We start from the raw sequence: 14949 nt of genomic DNA, 5'->3' as shown, positions 1-14949 counted from the left end.
ACTACGGCGTGTAATGGAGCTGCCAATCCCGCAAACCCCTCCACGAATCGCCGGTAGTAAGAGGCAAAACCCAGGAAAGAACGAAGCTCTGTAATATTCGTGGGTCTCCTCCATTCTGACACCGCAGAGATCTTTTCTGGGTCTGTAGCGACCCCGTGGGCTGAGATGACATGGCCGAGATATTTAACCTCAGATTGGAAAAAATGGCATTTAGTTAACTTAAGTTTAAGGCGATGTTGTTGAAGCCTGCTAAGTACCATTTCCAGTCGTTCCAGATGTTGATGGAAGGAGGTGGAGAATACCACGATGTCATCCAAGTACAGCAGTAAAGAATGGAAGCTTTTATCTCCAAATATTCTCTCCATAAGACGTTGAAACGTACTAGGCGCATTACACAGCCCAAATGGCATCCGATTAAATTCGAAAAGCCCAAAGGGCGTGCAAAATGCGGTCTTGTCTTTGTCTTTTTCGGCCATCGGGACTTGATTGTATCCACTCGCAAGATCTAATGTGCTAAACCACTTTGCTCCAGCCAATGCATCTAGGGACTCCTCAATTCTAGGCAATGGGTATGCATCTTTGCGTGTTTTTGCATTTAGTTGGCGATAGTCTACACACATGCGAATACCCCCATCCTTTTTTTGGACTACCACGATCGGGGCAGAGTAAGGGCTACAACTCTGCCTAATTACTTGCTGTTCTAATAGCCCCTGGATATGCAACTTCACTAACTCATACTGAGAGGGAGGTAAGCGGCGGTATCGTAGACGAATAGGGGCATCATCCAATAGTGGAATGGTATGTTGCACTAGGGGGGTGCAGCCCAAATCGGTTTCACCCTGACTGAAAGCATCTTGATACTTCACTAGCAAAGCATGGGCCTCCTCCTTCTCCAAGGGGGATAGGGCTGGCCATGACAGTTGGGAGAAATCAGGCGGGGGTGTGCTCTCTACCCCGATGGACTGGATCAAGGCCACTCGTTCCTCATCCTGGCTTTGAAGATCGAATTGTATCGGACACCCAGATGACTGAGTTTGGGCCATGTAGAGCTCGCCCAACATGGTCTTCGGCCATAGCCACTTATCCTGACTACCAACGTTTACCACTGGCACATTAACCGTCCCATGAACTACTGGAAGGAAAGCAGAAGGAATGAGCAGGTCTGCAGGTAACCGATTACCCCCAGGGGACAATGGCTCCAGCAGGGCAGATGACAATGTAGCGCCTAAACCTTGATGGCAGACTGCTGGCACAAAACGCAGGGACCCTGCTGGAATCATAACCGCTGGGCCACATCGAACTCTAACCGGCCCCACCCTGCCGGTATCCAACATGCGGTCAAAGTGTTGATACTCTGATAGTGCACGAACCCAGCCCTTGCCAGCGGAGCGAACATTGGAGGACTGGAAAAGAGCCTGACCATGCTGAACAAACAACTCCTGGTAACAGCTACTTATGACATTCATGCCGAGTAAGCCAGGAATAAGTCTTTTCTGGGCTTGAACAGTCGAATCGGGAGTGGCTGTTACAACTAAGATACCCATCTTTGGCAGGACCTTGCCCAAGATTTGAACTTCCAGTTCAACATAACCACGATAAGGTATTTCTAAGCCATTGGCGCCCCTCAAGGTAAGCCAGCTACATGGTCGTAAGGGTGTCTGAAGGCGGGGCTGTAAGTACTCCTCAAAGAATTCCTCCGTGATGGTGGTCACCATAGAACCGGTGTCCAAAAGACAAGTTACAGCCAGCCCCTCTACTAAGACTTCCACCACTGGACAGTTACCGAGAAGTTTCGGTGATGTTTGCTGGTCTTTGCCCGACATGACCCCTTCTGATGCCTGGGCTGTGGCATCAGAGGGTACTAGTTTTCCGACGGTGCTGTTGTAGGCATGGCTACGCCCTCTGCTGGTGGCAACCCTCGCAGTAACTGAGGAAGTGTCGTCTGGCAAACTCTAGCCAGATGTCCAGGCTGGTTACAGCGCATGCATATGGGTGTGCCATCTGGCTGGAATCGAGGCTGGAAGACTGATGTGCGTGCACCACTACCCCCTCGCCTAAAAGAAGGATCTGAACGTTGATGGCGGGATGGAGGTGCATGGGTAGTGGGTCCAGGACGTCCCCCCGGTGAAGGCGAATTCAAGCGGTGCATAATGGCATCTAGTTGGGCCTGCTGCCGAATAAGGCACTCTTTTAGCTCACTCAGCTCGGTGGTGGATCTGGCTGAGATGATGTTGAGGTCTGCCTCATGCTCAATCGTTCCCTGTGCACTGCATGAATAGGCCCGAGGTCTTAGCTTGTTGGTATGTTCTCCCTCATCGACCCAGCGTAAGGCCTCTTCCCTTATATCCAGAAAGGAGGAGCTAGGGTGAAGACGCATATGGCGTCGTAGTTCTCGCCTTAACATGTTATCCTTGACATGCTCAATGAACTGGTCTCTCAGAACAGAATCAGGGTTGGGGAAACATGAGGGAGATTTACGCCTAACCATCTCCATTAAGGACATTAGTACATGTGAATACTCACGCAAGGACTCACTCTCTAATTGCCGTCTCTGAAAAAATTGTTGTTGTAAGGTGATGTATGTCTGAGAGCACCCATAAGCATTGAGTAAAATGGTAAAGATTTTTTCTGGTTCATCTCTCTCACTGATTGGTCGAAACTTGACCTCTGCTTTGGCCTCTCCCTCTAATAAATCAAATATAAACAATGTCTTCTCTGAACGAGACATAGGCCGGACTCCTAATGAGCGCCGGGCCTCCTCTATCCACTCCTCTACCCTAAGGGGATCCTGAGAAGCCTTGCCGGAGAACTTGGGGCACTTTCGCTCTCTAGGCACAAACACATAACGCCCTGCTATAGGAGGGGAAAGGGGAACTTCACCTGGGTGGTTAGGAACTGACGGCTCACCTCCAGAATCATCACCGTTTGAGGGACCTGGGACAACAGGAGCTGGTCTCTGCTTCACTGCCTCTCTAAGCTGTAGATTATCTGACTGCAGTTTTTGTACCATCTCCATCAGTGTTTTCACCTGGTCTGCCAACTCCTCATTACTCATGATGACGAATTACTGTACTACACACAAAAAAACAAAAAACAATACAAATCAGAATTCTGCAAGTCACACAGTTCAACACACACTCCACTAGAGAGAGCAGGCAGCAGGGACTGCAGACTCGTAGGCAGTCTTCTGTCTGGATCCGGACTCGATGTTCTTCCTGCGGCTTAACCACTGTTTTCCCCCCAATTGCAATCAAGTTCTAAATTCAAGAATAGAGAAAAAAAACTAACTGGATATAATCAGCCTCTGTAACCCTGCTCGCCAGCGCCAATTGTAACCTTGTGGTCAATTTGTGAATAATATCCCGCATAAGGTAGACAACTTAATGACTAGACAGAGGCTGAGTTTACAAAAATACAAAAATAGATTTTATTTACCAACACTGTGGTTTCAAGGTTCCAGGTTTTTTTTCTCTTTTATTACATAAGTTACATAGCAACAGGCACCCACCATAAACATTCTAGTCCAAACAAAATAACAAAAGGGCATTTCCCACCCTAGTGGCAGGCTAGAGGAACACCACCCAAAAGGGGAGAAGGGGGAGGGGGGAAAGCTCTCTAGATGGCTACTGCTAAGAAATGGTTGCGAGTATTAGGCCATACACCATCTAGTGAAGGCAGAAGGGCGTAACACCCAGACTGAGCACCAGGGGGGAGGGGAGGGCCTATATCAAAGCAATTCACACACAACCCAGTCTTTTAAATACACACAAAAAACCAACATAGTGTGATACACCCCAACATGGGCATTCATAAACTCTTCAATACAATCAATAGTGCAATACACCCCGAAATGGACAACTGACAATTGCACACTCACACACTATGATTAGCCTAAGGGCTGGGGGAAGTTGCTAAGGGGTTCAGGTCTGGGTGTCACGGGCAAGTAACTCAGCCCGCAACAGAGGGAGCAGCGCGGCTACCATAGAGCTATACCAAGAAAATAACAAACAAAACATACAAAGTTCAAACTAAACAAAATAACAAATTGTGGGCACCTGTTACGAATGTACTTTAATTGCGAGGGGAAAACAGTGATTAACCGCTCTATGCTGGTATACGAGGGCGCGAGAAGAGAAACAGCAACTCTCCTGAAATAAACCAGCAAAGCACTACATGAACATACATAGATTAAACACATTTCCACTAAGAGCCTGTGCAAGAAGCATTTTCTAAAAATCTCTTATGCCACCAGTAAGAGAAGTGCATTTTATATAGAAAACGGCATGATAACCCCAAAATCAGAATAAACCCAAGTCAAGCACAGGCCATAAAACCATTCAATAATTACAATGAACATCTTATGTGACTTAGGCAAAGAAATACATTCACAGAAACACATTCAAAGTGAATGCCTACCAGGTTCAGGAAATAAGCGATCCCCACCATAAGACAGGCTGCAACGATGAGGTGCGCTACCGGCAAAACCACACAGAAGCGCGCTACTGAAAAACCCACGCACAATGCCCAGTTGAGCTGTAAACATAATACAAAGTGGAATAAGGTGCTACACTGCTAAATCGGTAGCCTCAGAGATAAGCGACAACAAATTCCTAAATACTAATAATGAACAGAATGCTATAAAGAGCACATATTGAGCGCTCTGATAAAAATAACACATACCAATGACTTGTTCGCTGTAACCTAACGAACAGCACAGCAGGAGCTCTCAAAGAGACAGCCACGAGGAAGCCGCCACCAAACAATTCCACAGACAAGACAACACGGCAGCACAGGTGGTCTTCGCGGGCTCATTAATTTAAAACAACCCCAAGCGCACTATGTCCGGTCAGCCTCGCAGCCAGGTGAAGGCGGAGCATGGACAAGGATCTTGGGACATGTAGTGCATTTGATCTACCCGTCACATACACCCCAATTTTCAAATGGCACCGTCCCAGTGACAGGACTAACACTAAATGTAATGCCCCCCAGGTGAAGGCGGAGCATGGACAATCTTGGAACATGTAGTGCCTTTGATCTACCAGTCACACAGAGAACATGCACCTGTAAGTCTGTGACTGATGGGAACAGGTGGCTTAAATGAGCCAGTCTACAACAGTCTAGCCCACAAAGATCTGCAGTTGGTGGAGCTGTGGCAGTTGCTGGTGGTGTTGGTGGTAGAGCAGTGGCAGCTGCTGGTGGTGTTGGTGGAGCTGTGGCAGCTGTTGGTGTTGGAGCTGTGGCAGCTGCTGGTGTTGGAGCTGTGGCAGCTGCTGGTGTTGGAGCTGTGGCAGCTGCTGGTGTTGGTGGATCAGTGGCAGCTGCTGGTGGTGTTGGTGGTGGAGCTGTGGCAGCTGCTGGTGGTCCACACAGTGTTGTCCCTGAAACAAATGCTCGAATTAGCAGTGCTACTAAAGTTGACAGATTTTAACCAAGTTGAAGTAAGAAGAAATCACACCTTCAACATTCACCTCCAAGGGATGCAGCACAGAACCTTGATGCTTCAACATAAAAAGTCGATTATTTGTCACAAAGTCATGAAACATGTACAGTATTACTGTAGGTTGTATCTAGGGATGTTACTACAAATGTTGTTGGATTGAAACAAAGTTGATAAAGTTGATAGAGGAGCTACCGTAACTTCCGCAAAATTTCTTCAGGTATGAGATTAATACACGGGGTGCAATTACTATGGTATGGTCATATGGTTTTGTTTCTTTTAACTTGCATGAAACACTGTTCTGTAGCTTACACAGGTATGACATTTACCTCTGTGCCATCATGGTCCTGTAGGTGGTTCAACGACTGTTTGGCTCCTCCTTTATGGCTTTATGTGGTCCATGTTGTATTTGTTTTTTTCAGAGTTACACCATTAGAGTTTTGCAGTGTGACCAGCTTGCTGCGTAGCTCTTGAATTACATATGGACCAGAAAAATCTGGCTCCATCCTTCTTCCTTTTCTCCCCTGCTTCCTCATATTTTACAGGAGAACTTCATCTCATACCTTGTACACTATCTGGTTTTAAAGTGTAAAATACCGAAATATTCCATTAAGCTTTCCTGTGAATAAGTACTGTAGTTGCAGGCAGTTTGGAGGTGGTCCCACAGCTGCCTGACACAGGCTATTGTCAGCAACCAGCCTTTGACAAAATGGACTGTTCTAGCCCCCACTACCTCTAGGCCCTTCAGTACAGGGACGCATTCCTCCAGAAATTTGAGGTGGCAAGAATTAGCCGAGTGGACGTCTGAGGACTTTTGTGTCTCTGTTGAAGTGGCTGTTCAATAACCTGACTTCTCGATAGGAGATGTAATTCTGAAGGCGGGGCCTTGTAAAAAAATCCTTGCATGTGATTTGATCACTTGTCCGTTATCTTTAATGACGTGCTAAGCTACTTCAAGCTCTTTGCCAAACCCGGTCGAAAGAAGAGTGAAAACATCCTTGCCACCAATAAATGCCTTCAAAACCATACTCTGTTCATCTTTTAAAGAATGAATACTCAATAGATTGAAAATGGTAGAAATAGCAGAATCAATGTCAGCACAAGCCTCCTCGCTGCGTACCACCATTGTTGTTTGAATCAAACGCTCGCTTCGGCGCACCTAATTGGTTTATTATTGTTTGCTCCCTTGAAGGAGTTTGCATTGCCCTCGAGCCCAGACCCTTGGAGCTCAGCGAAACGCCTCTGGTGGAGCATGGCGGAACTACAAGGGTCTGGCGAGAGTCAGGCTAGCTGTTCAAGCATCGAACATGCTGTCAACGCGCTCTACAAATTCAGCAGTGTAGGCTACTTCACCTGGCAGTTTCCCCACGGCAACATAAGTGTGAGGCCTGCTGCCACAGTGGGGTAACACTTGGGCAGCTTTGTTAACACGTAACTCATTTTAGAGAAAGGTGCAATATTGTTGTTACTCTGAATCCACTGGAACGCAATGCTCTACTGAAGACACACACACACACACACACACACACACACACACACACACACACACACACACACACACACTCTAGGCTGGCAACATTCTATAGTAAAAAGCATGTGAAGACATCAGAGAGGGTCCAGCCACCGAGGATGGCTACTGATGCAATCTCAAGCACAATCTTATCACAATAATCACAACGTACCTTGAAAAAGCAGGACAGTATGAGTGGACAGGACAGCATGAGTGGACAGGACAGTATAATCTTATAAATAATCACAACGAACGGTCAGGGCAGCGACACATAGCGTGAGTCCAACAAGCACCACACCACACTCGGGACATTTACAGTTCATGTTCATGTGTTGTTTAGCTCAGGATTTTACAGAGAGTGCTTAGGACTGGTATACAGTACTATTAGCAGAACTATTAGCTGTGTTGTGTCTCCTGCCTCATCCATTATAATGAGACGAGCAGCAAATGAGCCAAAAAAGAAACAAGAAACAGGGCTACAGGGGTGTGAGATGAACTCAAGTCCGATTGGTGGTCATGGTGTGTCATCCTTTATGTTTTGGAAAAGAGGAGCTTTTTGGACTCACAGTGTGGTTGGTGTGGGTCCAAGTAGCCGGACGTAAACATGGCACTGTCGTCTCCAGATGGATACACTAGTACCTTTCATTGCAGAAATAGAGCAGTGCTTTGCTAGTCTTTTTGCATTTGGCTGTCCTGGTCCACACATTTGCATTCCATGTGAAACAAGTCTGTGCACATGTCCAAGACTCCTAAACACAATGTAAATAAACGCTTGCTAGTGAGTGACTGAAACCAAATGTCGCTACTCTACACTTTACAGTCACTGATCATACTACTTTTCTTGAGGTAATATCTTTTTGTGTTTGTTTCGACACTTTGGCGTTGTTCCATGTTGTAAAGCCTTTCAATAAATAGATAAATTAAGGCTACAAAATGGACAAATCCCTTTTTAACCTAATAATAGACCACTAAAGCAAATCCAGAATACACAGAATCTACAGTGACATATAAAAAAAGTTGTTGAAAAATTTAGGATAACTACAGGTAGTGACTTATGTGTTTGTCTCTGTGCTATTTTGCTGGTCACTCAGTGTAAGTTAAATGATCAACAGCAAAATAAGTGCTCTCTTGACTTTGGTGTGTAGAATATCCTGGTGCACTTTGTCCTTCCTGACTGGTCACACCCAGAGATGGCACCACCTTTTATGGGCTGGACTTCTCAGAAAATGGGAGTGAGAGTTAACTGCACGCTATTTCTGGTTTCAGCATTTTAGAGAAACTGTTTAGCTGGAAGTGTAGTTCGGTTAGTTTAGGGGCTTTCCTAATGGGTAATTGAGAGTCGAATTCGAAAAATTTGACCTAGAGTTTTTAAGTAGGTGAGGTGGATCATGGAGAGCAAAGATCGAATAGCAGAAGTAAGGATGGTAAGAGGTGATGCCTACCTTTTTGAAAAGAGACATGTTATTTGTTCCCTGGTCACAAACCATGATGGTAGGTATTAGGCCTATTGCTCTAAGATTGTCTACACACTCTTTCAGTAGAGCTTCTTAGATGTGAGCTGGAATAGCATCTTTTGAAAGAAAATACCCAATGGGCTGCTTCCACCTCCCTGTCAACCCTCTAACCATGAAGACTAATGCGTGGTTGGCTGTACGTCCAGTCTTTCTCTGTGAGCCAAAGTTCTCAAACCCCTCCACACTGTCGGTACTGATGTTATATGATAAGCCTGATCTGAAGCTCATTTCATCAATTGTGACGACGCAAAGTTTTTCCTGTTGGGTCATGTCACTGACTCGACTGGCCAGCATGTTAAATACAGAAGGAGAGAATCCTGGCTTTATCTCTGTCCCACTAAGCCACCTGCATAGACACGGCATTTGTTAATAACAGTACATTGTATTTACATGGAATGTAATTAAAAACGTAGGTTACGAATGTAACTATGGATCTGTGAGACCGAGGGATGACCGTCACTATCCTTGTCGCTCTGACCATTCTGAGGCGTTCAGGGATAGGAGACTGACCCGGGAGCATTCTCTGCTATTTATTAACGCAAGTCGTTCTGCTTCCGGAGGTCATGGACATGACTATTTTGACATATGGTCTCGGTGATAGGCAGAACGAAGGTGATCATTCCTTTTTAGACCGTAGTGACGGTCAGAGTGAGGTCGAAACAGATCCACAATAAGTGCATCAATGAGTGCAATTGTCTGTAGTAGTGCCATGAGAGGAGATGTTCTCTGAAGAGCTGGGTTGTCAGACATTTTTTGAAGATGGCGGGGGATGTCCCTACTCTAGCTAGAGCTAGACATCGCTCGGCTGAGGAGCGCAGCAGTCGTGTGGTAGCATATGCCTGTATGAGGGCATTCAAATAGGTGGGAGCAGAGCCGGAGAGTACTTTGTAGGCAAGCTTTAAAGTCTTGAATTTGGTGCAGGCGGCCAACGGTAGCCAGTGTAGCTGGATGAGCAATGGGGTGACATGCGCCCTTTTGGGTTGGTTGTAGACCAGGCGTCCAATTCAATCAAATCCACTTTATTTATATAGCACAATTTAACAAACACAAGGTTTCCAAGTGCTGTACACCACAAAAATGAGGACAACAGTAGGATAAAAGAGATACAACTTAGAGTGAAGTAAAAGTAATCAAATAAAAAAAGATAAAAAGAGGGTAGGATAAAATAAGAAAGTAGTCAAATAGGATAGCGTTATAAAATAAAACAAAAATAACAAATCGAAAGTAAGTGAAATCAAATCAGAATAAATAAATAAATAAATAAATAAAGTGCACTGCCCACAAGGGTGGGAATTATGCCAAGGCCACGCGGCCATGGCCGCCGTTGCCCTACACTTTGGCCTTGATGCCCCGTGGAAAAAAAAACCCATCGTACGGCCACAGTGGCCTTTATGCCCCTGACTTAGGGTTGCCAACCATTCAGTGTAATACGGAATCGTCCCGTATTTGACACATAAAAGTCTTGTTCCGGTATTGAACTGATACGGAACGCTCTTTGCTCTTTGAGTGAAATTAGGTCCGTGCTTCACCTGATAATTTGCTGCGCAATTGATCACGCAATCGCGAACCGACAGAAAAAGAAAGCAAATGTTACTGCAATCAGGAGGAAATGCTAGCTAATTCGATGTGATTAAATATAGAGCCATACGATTAAGTGGTGGTATGAGCTTTCATTGAATGCATGTGTGTGCGCGTTTGCGTGACAGAAACTGAAACTACATGATAACATTAGTGTCAAAGCTCTGCTTCAACCTGTCGGAAGGCTATTTAATTATTTAACAACATTTAATAGAGCAACGTGGATTCCCGCAACTTCCATACAAACAGGGCAAACATTGTTTAGCATTGACTATTGTTTACCGGTAGTCAAATTTGAATATAACATGGTCAGAAGAGTGTAGCCTTAGTCTTTCATTTAAAGATTTCCAGATTTACGCCTATCTGCACGGCCGTTTACCATAGACAAACGTTGGTATTGTGTTTTCTTACATTCAGGCATTCAAATGAAATTTCATTATAAACCATATCATTTTATTTCTCCATTTGCCTACCAGAGTGTAGCCGTTTTCAGACAGCGGTGTATTTTCGCAATGTTCACGGACTTTTGCTTTCAGCAAATACCCTATGCGTCATGTCTGAATGTCCGCTATCGTCAGAAATGCGGCAGGTAAATTATCGCAGAATGTGCAGAAACCTGTCTGAAAACGGCTTATGATGCTTGCACGAGGGAAACATCCCAAAACAATAGCACCCATATTTGCTGTTGTTTTCAGAAGTATCTCTCATGCAAACATGCCAAAGAATGAACTATTGTAATTATATATAGCCTATCTTACATTAGTAGCCTAAAGCAGACCCCTGATGAGCATAGTTTTCACAAACTTTTTGTAAACAATTTTGGCACAAATATTGACTGCTTTGAAGTGAAAGTGCATGTTTAACAATATAGCATAATACTAATAGTGATATGATAATCATAATGATGATTTGATGAGGGGTGGGGTGAGGTATGTGTAGGTGGGCCCTATGACCCCAAAGTCTGCCATGATTGGGCCTCAACTTAAAGAAGTTTGAGGCTGCGTCAGTGTTTCTCAAAGCCTACAGCGGCTAGCGGGTCTATGTATTTGTGTCGAGATAACCCTGAAATGTAAAACCATCGAATTTTACTCAGTGGCCTTTGTGCCCTGTCATGTGGCCTTGGTGCCCCTAAAAAAAAGAAGGTGAAGGCCAAATGGCCTTGCCCCTAAAATGACGAAATTCCCACCCTGCTGCCCACAACACATTTACCTCACACCAACCACGCTACCTAGTATCAAAAGCCAGTTTTGGGGCTGCAACAGCAAAAGCTCATTCTCCTCTGGATTTAAGCTAGGAAATCAGGCTAGATTTAAGCCTAGTTTTAGGCACTTTCAGGGGCAGCTGGTCATCTGACCTGAGAAAACGGCTGGGAATGTAGGGGTGTAGCAGCTCGGAGAGGTACGGTGGGGCCAGGCCATTGAAGGCTGTAAAAGCAAACAACAGACGTTTAAAATGAATCCTAAAATGAACAGGCAGCCAATGGAGTGAGGCTAAAATAGGTGAAATGTGGTCATACTTTCTTGTGTTAGTTAAAAGACGAGCAGCAGCATTTTGGACTAGTTGCAGACGAGCAATGGAGGACCCACTAACCCCCATATAAAGTGCATTGCAGTAATCCAGCCGGGTGGTCTCAAAGGCGTGGATTACTGTTTCAAAGTGCTGTCTCTGATGGACTGGTTTGTTTTTTGCCAGCTACCTTAACTGAAAAAGGTAGACTTCATCACAGGCGTGCTGCTGCATTCTGGATCATTTGAAGGGGTTTCACAGCGCAGGCTGGGAGACCTGTCAGGAGGGCATTACAGCAGTCAAGTCGTGAGATGACTATTGCCTGTACCAGGAGTTGGGTAGCATCTTGCACTCTGCACTCATTGGATAGACATGACCAAGCAGAGCAACATAATAGCCAATAACGTAGGCTATATCTTCTGTTCTTTTTTAAAAAGTTATTGCGCTGTCAGTATCTATCTTGTACAACACCTGATAGCGAAATCTAAGCCAACGAAATATGTAGAAGGGTAGGCTATTTGGAAAACATTTCCCCTTCTTCGTTTTAAAAAATAATAGAGATCGCTAAGACATCTGACCAATGTCATCAAAACACAAAGAATTATGGGTAGGTTTGGCTCGCCTGATGCCAGCCCATGTAAACTAGTGGGTCTGGGTCTATGATCTGGCATGATAATAATGAAAACTAAGCGTGAAAAAATTGTGTGAAAAACAGAACATAATCTTGCGCTTCCTTACTGCTGCTATCCATGCCATTCCTCGCATTTTTGTCACCTCTGAAACATGGCGTGTACTATTATTTTTCCACGCTGGAAAATGATAAAAGATAAGCTTCATGTTACTCTATTGAATTTTATAACACAGCAGGTAAACGGCATTTCAACAACTGCACTTCGTTATTCCCGCACGTCAGTAAAACAACTTAAGTTTTGGGCCACCTACTCCCAAAATGCGTTGCGTTTTACGTTACGTTCTCAATCTCTATTCCTTCAAACCGTATATGAACATGCAATAAACAGCTGGGGAAGGGTAGCCTGATTACCATCGACTTTCAAAGGCTCTGCGAGACTTTAGTCTGACCAACAGCCTGTGCTAACACGGTTTCTTGCCAGCGCTGGTTGACCCGCCTCCTTTAAGTGCCTCGGTTTGCTACTGGTAGATGTCAGAAAGCGGATTGCCGAGTTTAAACCAATAACAACACTCTTTCCGCTGCCTTGAACACGCCTCTACCCAGAGCCGTTGGAGCTGCTCAAAGTTGATTGGTTCTCGACCAAAGGGGGCAGTTCCGCAGATTTCGGGAACTCAGAAATCCTTCTCAATGAGCAGTTGACCAGACCAGCAGCAAAAGCTTGAAGGCGTTGCGTCACTGGGAGGGCGTGCCAGGCTAGGGGAAGGGTGTCGTTAACCCAACGAGCAAACAGACATTTCAGACAAATGGGAACAACATCACACAAACATGCTGTTTTACCTTGATGACCTTTTACCTCCCTTTTGTGTAGTAAGCTAAACGAAAGGCCAAACTGCATGGACATAATATGCATTTATAGCCACAGCGTTTCTGTTGCAATCAAAATCAACCTAAGTTGAGCTTCAACTGTTGTTTATCTGTCCCATCATCACGTTAAGCCCGTCCTGACAATTTGATTGGTCCGTACAGGTCTGTACAGAGCATAGTGCAAGTCCAACGGAGAAATGCCAGACCGAACTTCCTGCCGGCAAATGATGTTGGCAGGGCTAAAGTTCAGCTGCACCCAGGCTAGTCATCAGGTGGAAAGGACAGATAAAGCTGTGTGTCATCAGCATAGCAGTGGTATGAGAAGCCATGCGAGCGGATGATCTGTCCCACGGAGGTGGTGTAGATAGCAAAGAGAAGGGGGCCCGGGACTGAGCCCTGGGGGACCCCTGTGGAGAGGAAGTGAGGTGCGGACAGCTGTCCAAGCCACGATACTTTAAAAGAGCGTCCTGTGAGGTAGGATTCAAACCAGGAGAGAGCTGAGACAGAGATGCCCATGTTTGAGTATAGAGTGTCAACAAGTAAGCAGCAGAAACAGGAGGACACCAAATCCTCACGTAAGAGCACGGATTGCGCAGTAATCAACTTTGTTGTTCAGGATTTTCATCCCTTCGGAGTTGTGGACCAACCAAGATTCACAACTTTAGTGCAGCATACCGTGCCAAACTACACAGCGCTGTCCAGAAACAACGGTCGGAGACAAAGTGAAATGGAAATGAAAGCCAGAGTTAAGACAGTGATATAGATCATTGAATATATCCCAGCAACCACAGACTTCTGGATGGCTTTTCGTCAAAGTTTTATTGGGGTGACCGCCCACTGAAATAGAAAGCGCAGAGATGATTGGTAGCTCTTGCGTTGTGAGTAAAAGTGAGCCAACAACAACAAAAATATCCCTAATTACTTATTGTGGCCTGCGTATTCACAAATGGTAGTGCAGATTAAGATGAGGTGATTTCATAGGTAGATATTGACTCGGGACTATATTGAGGCGAAGATATAGCCTGGCAAGCCAAACTATACAGAAATGTATAGTCTGGGGTCTGACCATTCACAGAGCTGAAGCCTATGGGTGGGATGAACAGTTGTCTTTCAAACTGCCTCTGCACATAATAGGCCAGCATTTGCGACCAATCGTAGCCGGTCGGCAAAATGGCAAATGCATCCTTCTTCAAAACGAAGGACTTGAGTGCTTCTTACTGCGTGCTCAACCTTCAAAGAAAAGCCCAAGTCTAACTCTTCCAAAGCCGATTCAAACGAGCGCACTTTGTTATCCTCATCCATCTTTCGTTTTTCTCTATGGTTGTGCAACACGGTCTCACACCCAACTCGTCGAACGAGGACGCATGGTCCAGCCCCCTGGCGTCAATATCGGAAGCCGAAGGTGAGTTAAGGCGGGCTCAAGGACTCTGTACACAGATAGAGCGTTCTGATTGGATAGGCTGGCCTGGAGTCGAACGCAGGCTTGGCCTCAACCCTAGACCATCCCGCTAGGCAAATATATGTTTGGCCGCTAGGGTGCGTCTAGATTTCTAGGCTAGTGAAGATATGCAGCAATAACAAATGTAATATTTAGTAACATTAGACTTCTTTTTTTTTTTAAAGATATTTTTTTGGGCTTTTATGCCTTTAATCAGACAGGGCAGTGAAGGGTGACAGGAAACGAGTGGGAGAGAGAGTAGGGTGGGATCCGGAAAGGACCATGGGGCGGGAATCGAACCCTGGTCGCCGGCGTGCGGTGCAGGTGCCCCAGCCAGTTGCGCCACGACTGGGGCCAACATTAGACTTCTGTGTATGTTACAGCTACATATTTTATTTCCACATGACCATTTGTATGATTTTCTATCGCTTTATGACAGGTTCAGCCCTGCAGAACTTGGCTTCTTGACTG

General features: G+C 45.4%; 1 pseudogene; it reads left to right on the top strand.

The window, feature by feature from the left end:
- The first annotated feature begins 5078 nt into the window (after positions 1-5078).
- The window catches only part of LOC134077985 (zinc finger BED domain-containing protein 4-like), a 66040-nt pseudogene continuing 56169 nt past the window's right edge, over positions 5079-14949 (top strand).

Source organism: Sardina pilchardus, chromosome 4 (genome assembly GCF_963854185.1).
Source record: "Sardina pilchardus chromosome 4, fSarPil1.1, whole genome shotgun sequence".
Lineage (NCBI taxonomy): Eukaryota > Metazoa > Chordata > Actinopteri > Clupeiformes > Clupeidae > Sardina > Sardina pilchardus.
This window is presented reverse-complemented; position numbering and strand designations above follow the sequence as displayed.